This window comes from Tursiops truncatus, chromosome Y (assembly GCF_011762595.2).
Source record: "Tursiops truncatus isolate mTurTru1 chromosome Y, mTurTru1.mat.Y, whole genome shotgun sequence".
Classification (NCBI taxonomy): domain Eukaryota; kingdom Metazoa; phylum Chordata; class Mammalia; order Artiodactyla; family Delphinidae; genus Tursiops; species Tursiops truncatus.
This window is the reverse complement of record NC_133428.1, coordinates 2,712,776-2,725,317: the sequence shown is the minus strand read 5'-3', so window position 1 is coordinate 2,725,317 and position 12,542 is coordinate 2,712,776. Positions and strand designations below refer to the sequence as shown.

The window sequence follows — 12,542 nt, the reverse complement described above, 5'->3', positions numbered from 1 at the left end:
GAGAGCTTCGTACTCCCTCATTTTCCTGGATTCCCTTCTCTGACTACATGTTGAATTTGAGGAACCTGCCCTTTCTAGAATGATTGTGGATTTAGTTTTGCATTAAAAGCTAATGAGGCCTTAAAAAAAAAATACTCGGAAAAAAGTAGAAATAGAGGGAAACATTCTCAACTGTATAAAGAGAAGCCATAACTACTTTCCGCTAACAGTATACATAAAGGTGAAAAGCTGACTGTTTTCACCTAAAACAGGGAAGAAGGCAAAGATGCCCAGGTTCACAACTTTTGTTCAACAAAGTGCTGGAAGTTCAAGTCAGCGCAGTAAGAAAATAAAAGACATATAGATCAGAAAGGAAGAAATAAAACTGTTCTAAGACCTGACACCAAAAGCATAATTCATATAATAAATAATTGATCTTCATCAAAATTTAAAACATTGGCTCTGTTAGGAGGATGAAAAAACAAACTATAGAGTGGGAGAAAATACTTGCAAACCATATACCTGACAAAAAACTTGTGTCTAGAATATACAAAGAACCTTCAAAACACAACAGTGAAAAAGCACAGTCCAGTTAGAATATGGACAAAAGACATAAAGAGACATTTCACTGAAGAAGACATACAGGTGGCAAATAAGAATATGAAAAGATGTTCAACGTTATTAGCTATTAGAGAAATTGCAAATTAAAACTACAGTGAGCTATCACTCTACGCCTATCAAAATGGGTAAAATAAAAAAATATTGACTAGAGCAAATGCTGGCAATGATGCAGAGAAAATGAATCCCTCATACATTGCTGGTGTGGATATAAAATTGTAAAGGCACTCTGGAAAACAGTGTGACAGTTTCTTAAATAATTGACCATGGAACTAACATAGAACCTAGCAATTTCACTCCTGGGCACTTATCCCAGAGAAATGAAGACTCATGTTCGCATAAAAATCTATACACAAATGTTTAAAGCAGCTCTATCTGTCATAATCAAAAAGAGAAACAAGTTAGATTTACTTCAGTGGGTGAATGGATACAAATTTGGAATAGTATTCAGAACTAAAAAGACAGCAAATTACTGATACACAGGACAACCTGACGAATATCCAGAGAATTATATGCTGAATGAAAAAAAGCCAATTCCAAAGGTCATGATTCTATCTACATAATATTCCTTAAATGACAGTACTGAAGAAATGGAGACTAAATTAGTGGTTTCCAGGGGTTAAGGAGAGGGTGGGGGCAGGAGGGGAGTAGGTGTGGGTATCAAAGGATAACATGAGGCAGCCCTGTGGTGATGGAAATATCGAACATCTTGATTCTATCAACTGCCCGGTGTACCACAGGTTTGCAAAATTATACTATTGCAGGAAACTGGGTCCATCGTACATGTGATGTCTCTTTCATTTCTTACAATGCTAGGTCTATAACTGTGTCAAAATAAAATGTTTATAATTAAAATAAAAAGAATAAAGCTACTGTCAACTTAGCAACAAAAGAGCCTTTAATGAGATGGAAGAACGTGCAAGTTATGTTCACTTAGATGGTATATATTGCTTTAAAAACGGTAACAATACATCAAACCTTTATCAGGAGTGTGAGACTTTTCCTTCACTGACTTTATTTTCCATAACGAGGTTACATTTAAAACTAGGAAACCGTACTCACACGGCCCAGCATCGCAAGGCTGTGGGGTCGTTATTTAGCGTAGCCAGGCTAATGTCACATAAAGAATCCGGTCAACAGGGACACGTGTGGGTTCATTGTTAACAAGCGCGAATCAGTACCATTACTGTGTGACATGCATCTGCCGGCGAAAGCGCTGCTCCAGAGGCACGCTGACATTTGTCCATATCTTCGCTTTATTATGGAATGAGCTCATTAACGAGGCCCCGCATTGTCCTGAAGGAAGACCTCACAGAAACAGAAAGGGGAACCGCTTTCCGTTTTATTTTCCTCATTAGTCGGTGCTGAATGTGGACTGCACGGCTGGATGGGAATAACGATGCATTTTAATGGGCTCACCTTGGTCCTAATGAGGACTTAGGACAATGCCCCTTCACCCTTAGTCACAGGTGCCCTTTGTCCACATTGGAACACAACCCACGGTCATTTCACGCTCGGCCACGAAGCACAGATGGACTCGGAACCAGCGCCCACAGCCCAACCCAGAGGTGCATCAGGAATGAGAGAGTCACATGTGCTTGAAGATCTCTTTCATGATGGAGTGGACATCGTGGTGGGGAGGGGAAAAGGCGGTTCAAGTTCTGTCGGTTTAAGCCTTTAAGAAACTGCTTTGAGGCCCCATCAAGGTCCACCTTCATGCCTCTCTGTGGACGGTTCTTCTGTACATGTGCTTCGAAACCCCGTGATGTCAAAGTCCATAAACCAGGTGGTTCTCGTTTTAGTCTGGCCAGAATCAGGGTTGCCTTGGAGAGCGCTGCACTCACCGGAGTTTCTGGGTTTGAACAGGTTTCCCACGTGTCCACTTCCCCTTATATGTGACCTGTCCCCGCTCCATCCCACCTGAGAAACTAACCTATCAGGCAAGCTTAGGGCACTGCTGAGAGTATGAGATGGGACCACATGAAATCTGCACTTCTGCACATCAGAAATAACTAAGTGTTGGCCGTTTCATGTGGTTCATCCCAGGGGGTTCTCCGTCCGGGCAATTTTGTCCTCTCTGGGGACACTGGGCAGGGTTTGGACCTGTTTTGTGTTGTCAGAACTGTGAGGGGGTGGTACTGGAATCTGGGGGGTTGAGACCACGGCTGCAGCTAAACATTCTACAGTACACAGAACAGCTGCCCCGCCCACCCACCCAGGCCAACACAAAGACCCACCCGGTCCCAAATTTCAGTAGTGCCAAGGTGAAGAAACCCTGCTTTAGTTCCTGGAATCACAAAACGGCAACCCATGGGCCAAAGATAACCCCTGCAGGCAGTGTTGTTCGCACTCTCTCTTTCTCCGTGCTGCATGGTAACTAGGCAGAACTGACATTCTCGTTACAATGAGCCTGGTCCCTTCTGTATGGGATGTGCCTGGCCCCTGGACGCATCTCGGTTTATAACCCTCTGATTTCAAAGAAGCATATCCTAAATTAGTGGTTCGAAAATGGGCCATGCTGCACTCCTGTTTCCCCCTCCCACTCCAGGAAGATAACTGGCTGTGTCTGGAGACATTGATGGTTGTCACGACTGGGGGGACAAGTGCTCCTGGCGTGTGGGGGGTGGAGACCAGGGATGCTGTTCGACACCACACAGTGCAAAGGACGCCCCACATCAGAGGGTCATCGGGCCCCAAATGTCAGTTGTGCCGAGGTGGAGAAACCTAGGTTCTATGCAACGTGATACGGGGTTTAAGAACAGGGCCTTGAAGCCACTCTGCCTGGTTCCAAAGGTCTCTCCACTTACTGATTGTGTTGTCTTGAGTACCTTCCCAAAAATGGTAGTAACGATGATTTCTGCCTTAAGGCTGCAGGGCAAATTAAGTAAATATAGATAACTTCCTAGTGTTGAGAACATTGATACTGGCTATTATGACCTGTGAGAATTATTTTTGAAATGAAAATGGTTAAGATCCAGAAATCACAGAAAATTCATCACGTATCCAGATTGCTGGAGTTGATCTGAAATCCTGGTTTTTCTTCAGGTTTTTTTTTTTTTTTTCCGTCCCAATAGACAGCATTCCCTTTAACCAACACGCATGCATATTCGAAAAGTAAATAATTTTTCAACAGGAAGTTCACAAGGGCAGATCATTATTATACAAGTTTTATGTACAGAAAACTAGCTCATCACGGGAAAGCAGTGGGTTTTATTTGCAATGTTTATTCTTGCTCCAGATAAATGGCCACCCTGTAGAAATCAGCACAGGCTGCACTGCACTATGAGCAAAACACAGAAGCCTGAAGTACTACGTTTGTGCGTGCAGGGGGAAGGGGCGCGGTTGGCCAGCACAGAGCGTGGGGTGCCGGGTGAATCATGTGCCCCGTCCTCAGGACGGGTCTTGAAGCCGGTGCGTGGAAGCTCACTGGTCTTCCCAACAAGCCTGTCCCTCCTCCAACCCGATTCCGTGTCGTCTGCCCAAGATACGCCATCCTTGAGGGCTTCTGCTTGGTTTCAACATGTAAGGAGGGGGCAGTTTTGCAGAAATTACTAGGATTAGACACACAGAAGACAGCTGGAGAGTAAGTAGGTCAATTTTTCTCATTAAGGTGTGGAAGAAACAGTCGGCCGCATGCTGACGGCCCTCCTCACCTTCGGCAGGGAAGGCAGGACAAGCTTAACAGGTAAGGTCACACCACGTGGCGGTTCTGCAATTCCTGTCTGGCCCCTCATGAATCCACGGGGGTGGGCGGGAGGGAGCCCGTGACTGTTCATCACTGAGACACCCACGGCAACAGGGCAGGGTGTCAGGGGCCTCCATTTCAATTCCGTGATTCAAACAGACAAACAAAAATCAGGATGATTTTCTTCCCCCTTTCTTGCTTGCTTCTTGTTTATGCTGTCAGGAAGGCTTCATCTGATAGCTTGTGTTTTGAGTCTGTCTTTTGCACTGTCTACGTTTTCCCGTATTTGAGGGAACTGCAGAGGTGTGTAATCACTGCAGCATCTTCTCGCTGCTCAGAGAGCTGCTTTATAGAAAAATCACAGGCTCGTTGAGTCTGTCGGACAGGATTCCAGGGAAGCCCGGCAGCTGGGTTCTCAGTCCTTCTTAAATAAATAGCAATTTTGGTGGCAAGAAAACAGTGATGGGAAGCAACAGTCTCCAGTCACTTGCTGGGATCCATGTGCCCCCATGGAGCCCAGGCGATCCAAAAGGAAGACATGTTGGAAGCACAGCCTGTTCTGCAAATGATCTCCAAAGCCTTTCCAAAGTCTGCCTTGGGAATGACAAGCTTAAAGCACAGGTGAATGGGGTGACTGATTCCGATTCCTTCCCATTGTATGGGTTCTCTTTTAATTTTGTATGTTTCCCCCATGCCAAATTTTTACCTTGACCAAAGGGAGCTCTCTCCCATGAGAAATGAAAAGCTCAGGAAAATTCTGAATTTCTCCTTGCCTTCCCATCACAAGATATTCATTCATTTTGTAAATTATATTGAAGTATAGTTGATTAACAATGTTGTGTTAATTTCTGCTGTTCAGCAAAGTGATTCAGTTATACATATATACACATTCTTTTCTTATATTCCTTTCCATTATGGTTTATCACAGGATATTGAATATAGTTCCCTGTGCTATATAGTAGGACCTTGTTGGGTATCCATTCTATATGTAACAGTTTGCATCTGCTCATCCCAAACTCCCAGTACACCCCTCCCCCACCCCCTCCCCCTTGGCAACAAGTCTGTTCTCTATGTCTGTGAGTCTGTTCCTGTTTTGTAGATAAGTTCATCTGCCATCACAAGATGTTAATAAGGGCTGGGAGAGATCTAGTCCAGAGATCTAGTCCAAATCTGGCCACACCTATCCACTGACCTGTGGTCTCCACAAAGGCAGAGCTGAGTTGATGCAGCAGAGACTGTATGGCCCGAAAAGCCAAACACATTTACCATCTGGCCTATTATAGAAAAAGTCTGCTGTCCCCTTGTTTTGGAGTTTAGAAACCAGAGGCCCAGAGTGGTGAGGTGACTTGCCAAGACCACACAGGTAGGTAAGGATGGAGGCAGGTGCGCCACGTTTGTTTTCAGGGCTTCGCGATGGACCCACGTCTTACCTCTCGGTACCTATTGGGATTGATACGTATCACACACTGGCACGGTCCACCACATAAGTTAACTTAAGTCTATAAGAAACGCCTCTGTCCTATGATAGGCAAAGAAGAAAGAAGAAGATGGACAGGTTGCCAACTTTTAGGTGGGGCTGCATCCCTCCAGCGGTATTTCATGCCACCACTGATGCACGCTGTGTCCATCTGCATCAAGAACAGAATGTCGGGCTTCCCTGGTGGCGCAGTGGTTGAGAGTCTGCCTGCCAATGCAGGGGACACGGGTTCGAGCCCTGGTCTGGGAAGATCCCACATGCCGCGGAGCAACTAGGCCCGTGAGCCACAACTACTGAGCCTGCGCGTCTGGAGCCTGTGCTCCACAACAAGAGAGGCCGCAATAGTGAGAGGCCCGTGCACCACGATGAAGAGTGGCCCCTGCTTGCTGCAACTAGAGAAAGCCCTGGCACAGAAACGAAGACCCAACACAGCCATAAATAAAAAATTAAATAAATAAATAAAAAAAAAGAACAGACTGTCAACTCCTAAATCATTCAGAACCTGGTCAAACGACACACAGTGTCAGGCTGCTTGGTGGGTATGAACAGAAGACCTATACCTGAAAGCAAATTTCTCCCATTAGGTGTCACATGATGAGAAAAAGATGGTGACACCCCATTGTCTGATGACAAAAATCGTCAAGGGATGGAAGATTTCCCCAACAGAGTAGTAAGGCTTTGCCTCTTCCAATCCAGCCCACTAACACATGCAAGAGTTAAATCACTCTACATAGTTTGTTCCTTTGCCGTCCGAAATTGTTCCTTTGCCGTCCGAAATTGTTCCACCCAGGAAGTCGCACCTGCCCCCATCCCAGCTCAGTCCCATCTGCCTTATTTCCCACTCCTCTCTTCTGTGTATCCCAGGCTCAGAGCCTTGGGGCACTGAACCGTCACAGAGGACACCTGAGGAGGTCCCCCTTGGAAACGTGCCACTCAGAAGTGGTACACTTTTGCTCTGCTCCAGAAACCCATTTGTCTGGGATACTTCGACACCACCTGCACTGGCCACCTTCAGTCCTGCACCCTGGAATGCCCTTTCCTTTTCACACATTGCATTTCTGAAGACTACCAGAAAGACATCTTCTTGATGAAACTTGTGCAACCCTACTCTGTTATGGGTTTTATACCTTTTTTGATCCATCATCCAAAGTAGACACTTTGTGAATACCTCTCTCAAGGCACGTCTGACCCTCCACTTAAGTTCACAGTCTTTTGCATCTCACCCATTACACCATCTTAAGGGCAAGAGTTGTTTCCTTTGTCTTTCTAATATTCACCCCACCATCCACAGAGTTGGTCCTCAATGAAAGTTTGTAGAACTGGGCAACAAGAGTTAAGAAAACTTAATGGATTCCTGTTTGTATTAGCCAGGGTGCTCCACAGAAAGAAACAAAACCAATGGGAGATATGTATCTATGTGTAGATCTATCTTTCTATCTATTTATCTGAAGACCATTTATATAAGGAATTGGCTGACACAGTTACGGAGGTTGAGACGTCCCAACACCTGCCCTCTGCAAGCCAGAGGCCCAGGAAGGGCCTCAGTCTGAGTGTGAAGGCCTGAGAACCAGGGTAGCAATGGTGTCCATCTCCGCCCAAGGACAGGACACCAGTGTCCCAGCTCAGCAGTCAGCCAGAGAGACTGAGAGGGAATTCAACAATCCTCCATTTTTTGTTCTTTTCAGGTCCGCGGCAGATAGGTTGATGCCCACCCACCCTGAGGAGGACCACCTGCTTTGTCCCGTGTACCGATTCAATGCTGGTCTCATCTGGATGTACCTTCACAGACACATCCAGAAATAATGTTTATCCATCATAGGTGGATATAGGCTTTTGTCTTTTCTTTTTAAGTGTTGATATTTTAACTCTCCCTATCATGAGGTGCATGCAGAAATAACTTCATATGCAGAAGTGTTCTGTTAAGGGCCAGAACTGCACAACTGCTGTGCCGTGTGAAAGCAGCCGTAGACAGTATGGAAATGAACGAGCATGGCCGTGTTCCGAAAGAAGTTTTCAAAATCAGATGGGGCCTGCATTTGGCCCACAGGTTAGAGTTTGCAGCTCCCTGCGAAAGCTCAACAGAGAAATTGTGCATGTGCCTAGGAACACAGAACCAAAGGCATGTTGAACAGAAGATGCCTTCACATATGTCCTCTATCCAGGAAATAAATAAATAAGCAGATGTTAATTTTCTCACTAGAAAGCCTTTTTTTAAAAGACATTTTCCTCAATGCCTGCAGCCTAATAGCAATGAGCATCATTTCACCTCATTTTATTTGCTTCTGCTCACTCGTTGCTTCAAACTGTTTGCGAATCACTTGTTTTATGGAACCGTTAAATCTCTGGAAACTAACTGAGCTCAGAAATGTGGGCCTGGGCTGGATATTCTTCTTCTTCTTTTTTTTTTTTGCGGTACGCGGGCCTCTCACTGTTGTGGCCTCTCCCGTTGCGGAGCACAGGCTCCGGACGCACAGGCTCAGCGGCCATGGCTCACGGGCCCAGCCGCTCCGCGGCATGTGGGATCTTCCCGGACCGGGCACGAACCCGTGTCCCCTGCATCGGCAGGCGGACTCTCAACCACTGCGCCACCAGGGAAGCCCAGGATATTCTTTTGACTATATTAAAATGGAAAAAACACTGTCCTCATTTTTCTACAATGGTTATTGTCATCGATTCATGAAATCTTGAGCAGAAGTGAAAGCTAAGGGGCAGCTTGGGTTTAAAGGGCTACAGATAGAGTCATCATCCCATCTATAAACTAATATTAAAAGATTGACACGCAGCACAGGAAAATCATTTTCCATCACTTCAATATTGGAACCAATCTCATCTTTGCCCTCTGAGGTCCGCATCCACACACCTTCTTGAATGCATTGCATCAGGTTAAAAAGTGCATTGCTCTTTCCAGCCATTGCCAGAAAAACAAATTTGAGTATGATTTATCAGATATTCAGAGAACTACAGAGAGGAAAATGGTCTGTCGATAGGACAAAGGGGGCTGTTGACGTTTTTGTCCACAAGTTCATGAGCTTTCTTTCCTGTCTGGGTAGATTTATTATCTTGTAGAAACTGAGTCATCTCAGCATGGATTTGAAAGACACATATCAAACTTTTCCTTAGGCATTAGTTGGGCCAATTGTAACCTGGGGATATTTGATAGACAAGTCCATGGTGCTGGAGATGAGTGGAAGGCGGAGAATTTTGCAGGCACATGCCCAGTGTGTCTAGACAATCTCACCTTTCCGGTTTAGCTTGACTGTGGGCTGAAATTTCACAGGAGTCTTCCTGGCTTAGGATGAGAAAAGCCATGGTGTAGAGGAATCCTGCCGCTCCCCCCCCCCCCCAACTTCCACATCCCCTCTTGTCTTAAAGCGGCACATTTCGGTGAAGTCTGTGGTCATTTCTATCTACCGCTTCTCGCTCAGTGTCTTTGGATACTGAAAGATAGGGTCCCTCTGGGAGTTCTACAACATTCAAGGTGGTTTCTGAAGTTCTACTGGATGGAGCAGGTCCAAAAGATTCAAAATTGTCCTGAAGCAGCAATTCTGCCATTATCCTTATAGAAAAGGACGAGCATCCGTCAGCGTCGGAAAGTGGTCCTCAAAAGGAGTCCCACTTTCCAAATAGTTTGGGACAGGAATACATACCAAACCGTGCAACGCTCACGGAGAGTAGTCAGATGCGGGAGGTTCTCGAAGACTCAGAGATACCCGAGGATATGAATTTCATCCACTTTCTTACAAGCAGCGTTTCTAAAACCCCTAGGACGATAGAAACCCCGTGTCTCGGGAGAAGGAATCGTAACTCTTGGCATGAAACGCGCCATTGGAGAGGCCGTGCAATCGCTCCCGTGCTCCTGGAGCGTCAGCGGTGGTAAACCATGCGATCTTGCCAGAAGTCAGACCGTGACTCGGGAGGTCTGGGGAGGCGCCGGCGGGTCTACATTTCTGACAAGCTCCCAGGCGGGGGGATACTGCTGGGATACAGACATTGGGTAGCAAAGGGACAGAGTCTACCTGCTGAAGCTGCCCCTTCATCTTCTGAAGCTCCATTCACCCCCTTCCAGGCTACCTGAGTTACTGCTGTTGGAATCCCCACCCGGCCAGTGGTTTTCAGTCAATCCCAGCTGCACCTTGGCATCAACTGGGAAGCTTTCAAAAAAGGCTCATCCCAGAACTGTGAAATCAGAAGCTCTACGCTGCTGCCTGGACATTCTTTTAAAAGTGAGATAAAATTCACATAACATACAATTAACCACGTTCGAACGTACTATCCAGTAGCTTCCAGTACATTCACAAGGCAGTACAATCACCACCACTAAGACGTTTCTGAACATTTTCATCACCCCAGAGAAATCCTGTAAGATTAAGCAGTCCCTCTCCATTCCCCCTGCCCTCAGCCGCTAGCATCCGCTTTCTGTCTCGAAGGACTTGCCTATTCTGAACATTTCCTGTAAGGAGAATGATACACAATATGGTCTTCTGTGTCTAGCTTCTTTCCCTTAGCCTAATATTCTCACGGTTTGTCCACGCTGTAGCCTGTGTCACCCCTTTACAGTGAGTACTGTTCCACTGGACACACAGACCACATTTTCCTGATCTCTTAAACTGTTGATAGACATCGGGCTGTTTTCACCTTTGCTGACTCTGAGTTGCCCTGTTTGTGTACATCTGTTTGAGCACCTGTTTTCAGTTCTTCTGGATACGTGACTAGGGGAGGAACTGTAGGGTCGTGCGCTAATTCCATTTTTCATCGAGGAAACGCCAAACTGTTTTTGACAGTGGCTGGACCACTTCGTGCGCCCACCGGACACTGATATTTTTTAAAAGTTCCCCATGGAGTCCGAACGCCAGCCAGTGTTGACAAGCTCTGCCCCATAAGCAAAGATGTCCTTGTCAGCCCTCTAAACACATAATTGTTTAATTCAGTGGAGCCCCTGGACCAGTGGCAAGAGCATCAGCTTGGAACTTGACAGAAGTGCACATTCTGGGTTCCCACCGCAGACCTACTGAATCAGGAGCTCTGGACGCAGGCTGAGTCACCCCCTCTTCACGCAAGTCCCCAGGGCAACTCTATGGTTTCACAACTGATGCCCTACATACAATTTCATAACTTGCAATATTTTCACCTAACTCTGCATCTTGTCCATTTTCCCACATCATGGATCATTATGTGAAAATATAACTTCCCACTTTTATCTATGATATCCTAACACAAAACAAGCCTATGATTCACTTAACCATTCCTTCTGGGGGGGCCTTTTGGCCTTTCCCAGTTTTTCCCCAATATAAATTGCGCTCAGTGAATATTCTTGACAATAACTCTTTGCCGACCTCTCTGTATATTTCCTTTGGTTCCATTTAGAATTATAATGAGCAGATCGTAGAGTCTGCACATTTTCCTCCTTACCCTGTGCTGAGTACTTCTTCGGGTATGAGCTCTTCCCGTGGATGGAAATCCTACACGTCACGAATGAGGAAGAAGAAATGAATTACTGGTTACGTTGAGTATATAGGAAATATTGGCTTGATTGTCCTACCAAACCAGGGGGGAAATAAATACAGAGGCACATTTATTCTCTAAGACTTTTCCAGTCTCCCTCTGTTTCTTCGGTATGTATGATGCTTGAGCCAGGCATTTAAATTCTCCTCTTATTTCTTTATCCACATTGGAAGCGGGGAAACACACTCTGTCTCCTTCCCGGGAGCTGCTCAGAATCAGCAGAGGAGAGGTGCTCCGTGTGGGGAAAGCACTTTGTAAGCGCAGAGCACAGCGCAACGTGTGAGGTGTTTTTATAAGTACATTCACTGCTTTGAACAGTTCCCTCCCAGAGGTGCCCCAATGGAAATATCCTCATTTGCTTTGAGCTGACACTTTCATAAGCCTGACCTATGTGGTTTTATTTGCTCTGAATTCGTAAGTGGCCGGCTCTTTACATGTGCCTATTTGAACACACTCCTTAAATAGCTGGGTGTCAGTTCACCTCAGTTAGATTTTGTAAATAGCGCATTTCTGGCTTTATTTTCCATTTCTCAAAAAAAAAAAAAAAAATAAAAAGGCCACGGATAAGGACATGCCTCATTTTTCTATGACTGTATTTGGTTTGGAGTCCCCCCGAAAGTGTGTATGTTGCCTGTATTCTCATTTTTATACAATTTTACTCTCTTATTGGTTTATATGATCAACAGGCACAAATAAGAAAAAGGATGGGGAAAAAACAGCCAAGTAATAAGCCCTACAAACCTGGGGAGCCTACTATCGGGATATGTGAACTCTGCAGAGTTGAGTCAATGTGGAAAGCTCTTCTTTTCTTGACGGTGTGACATAAAATGTAGAAATATCTTAAGTGTAAATACCCTTCCCACTTTGTTAAATCAAAAGCCCAAATCAAGCTCTTGGCACAAGGAACATTAAAAAATATCCCAGGTATGAGAAGTAACTCACAGTTCTGCTGCAAACTTCTCTGATAACAAAAATATGAATAATTTCTTCCCCTCCCTCTTTTTGCCCCCTGACCTAGGGCGTTAAGAGGAAAAGCTGACGTTCTTGGTTAAACCTTCGTGTGTTTGGTGTCCGCTCCTGTCTATGCCCTGACACACTGTTTCCACTGTATGCATCTTGATGGACGTTTCCTTTGGGGGGAGAGGTAGCAGAGAAACACACAAAGAAAACAGCACCAAGATACAGTGATGTGCTGGGTAACATACTTGATACTGCAGTTTCCTTTCTAAACCTTCAGAGCAGGTTCCCTACTTAATGGAAACTCTCAGACCAAAGCGAAAA

The 12,542-nt window shown here is 45.4% G+C and overlaps 1 protein-coding gene across 1 annotated transcript in view; it reads right to left on the bottom strand.

Moving 5' to 3' along the window:
- Nucleotides 1-12,542, bottom strand: part of LOC117307483 (pseudouridine-5'-phosphatase-like) — a 452,112-nt gene that overhangs the window by 161,809 nt on the left and 277,761 nt on the right. The gene's annotated exons all lie outside the window — the stretch shown is intronic.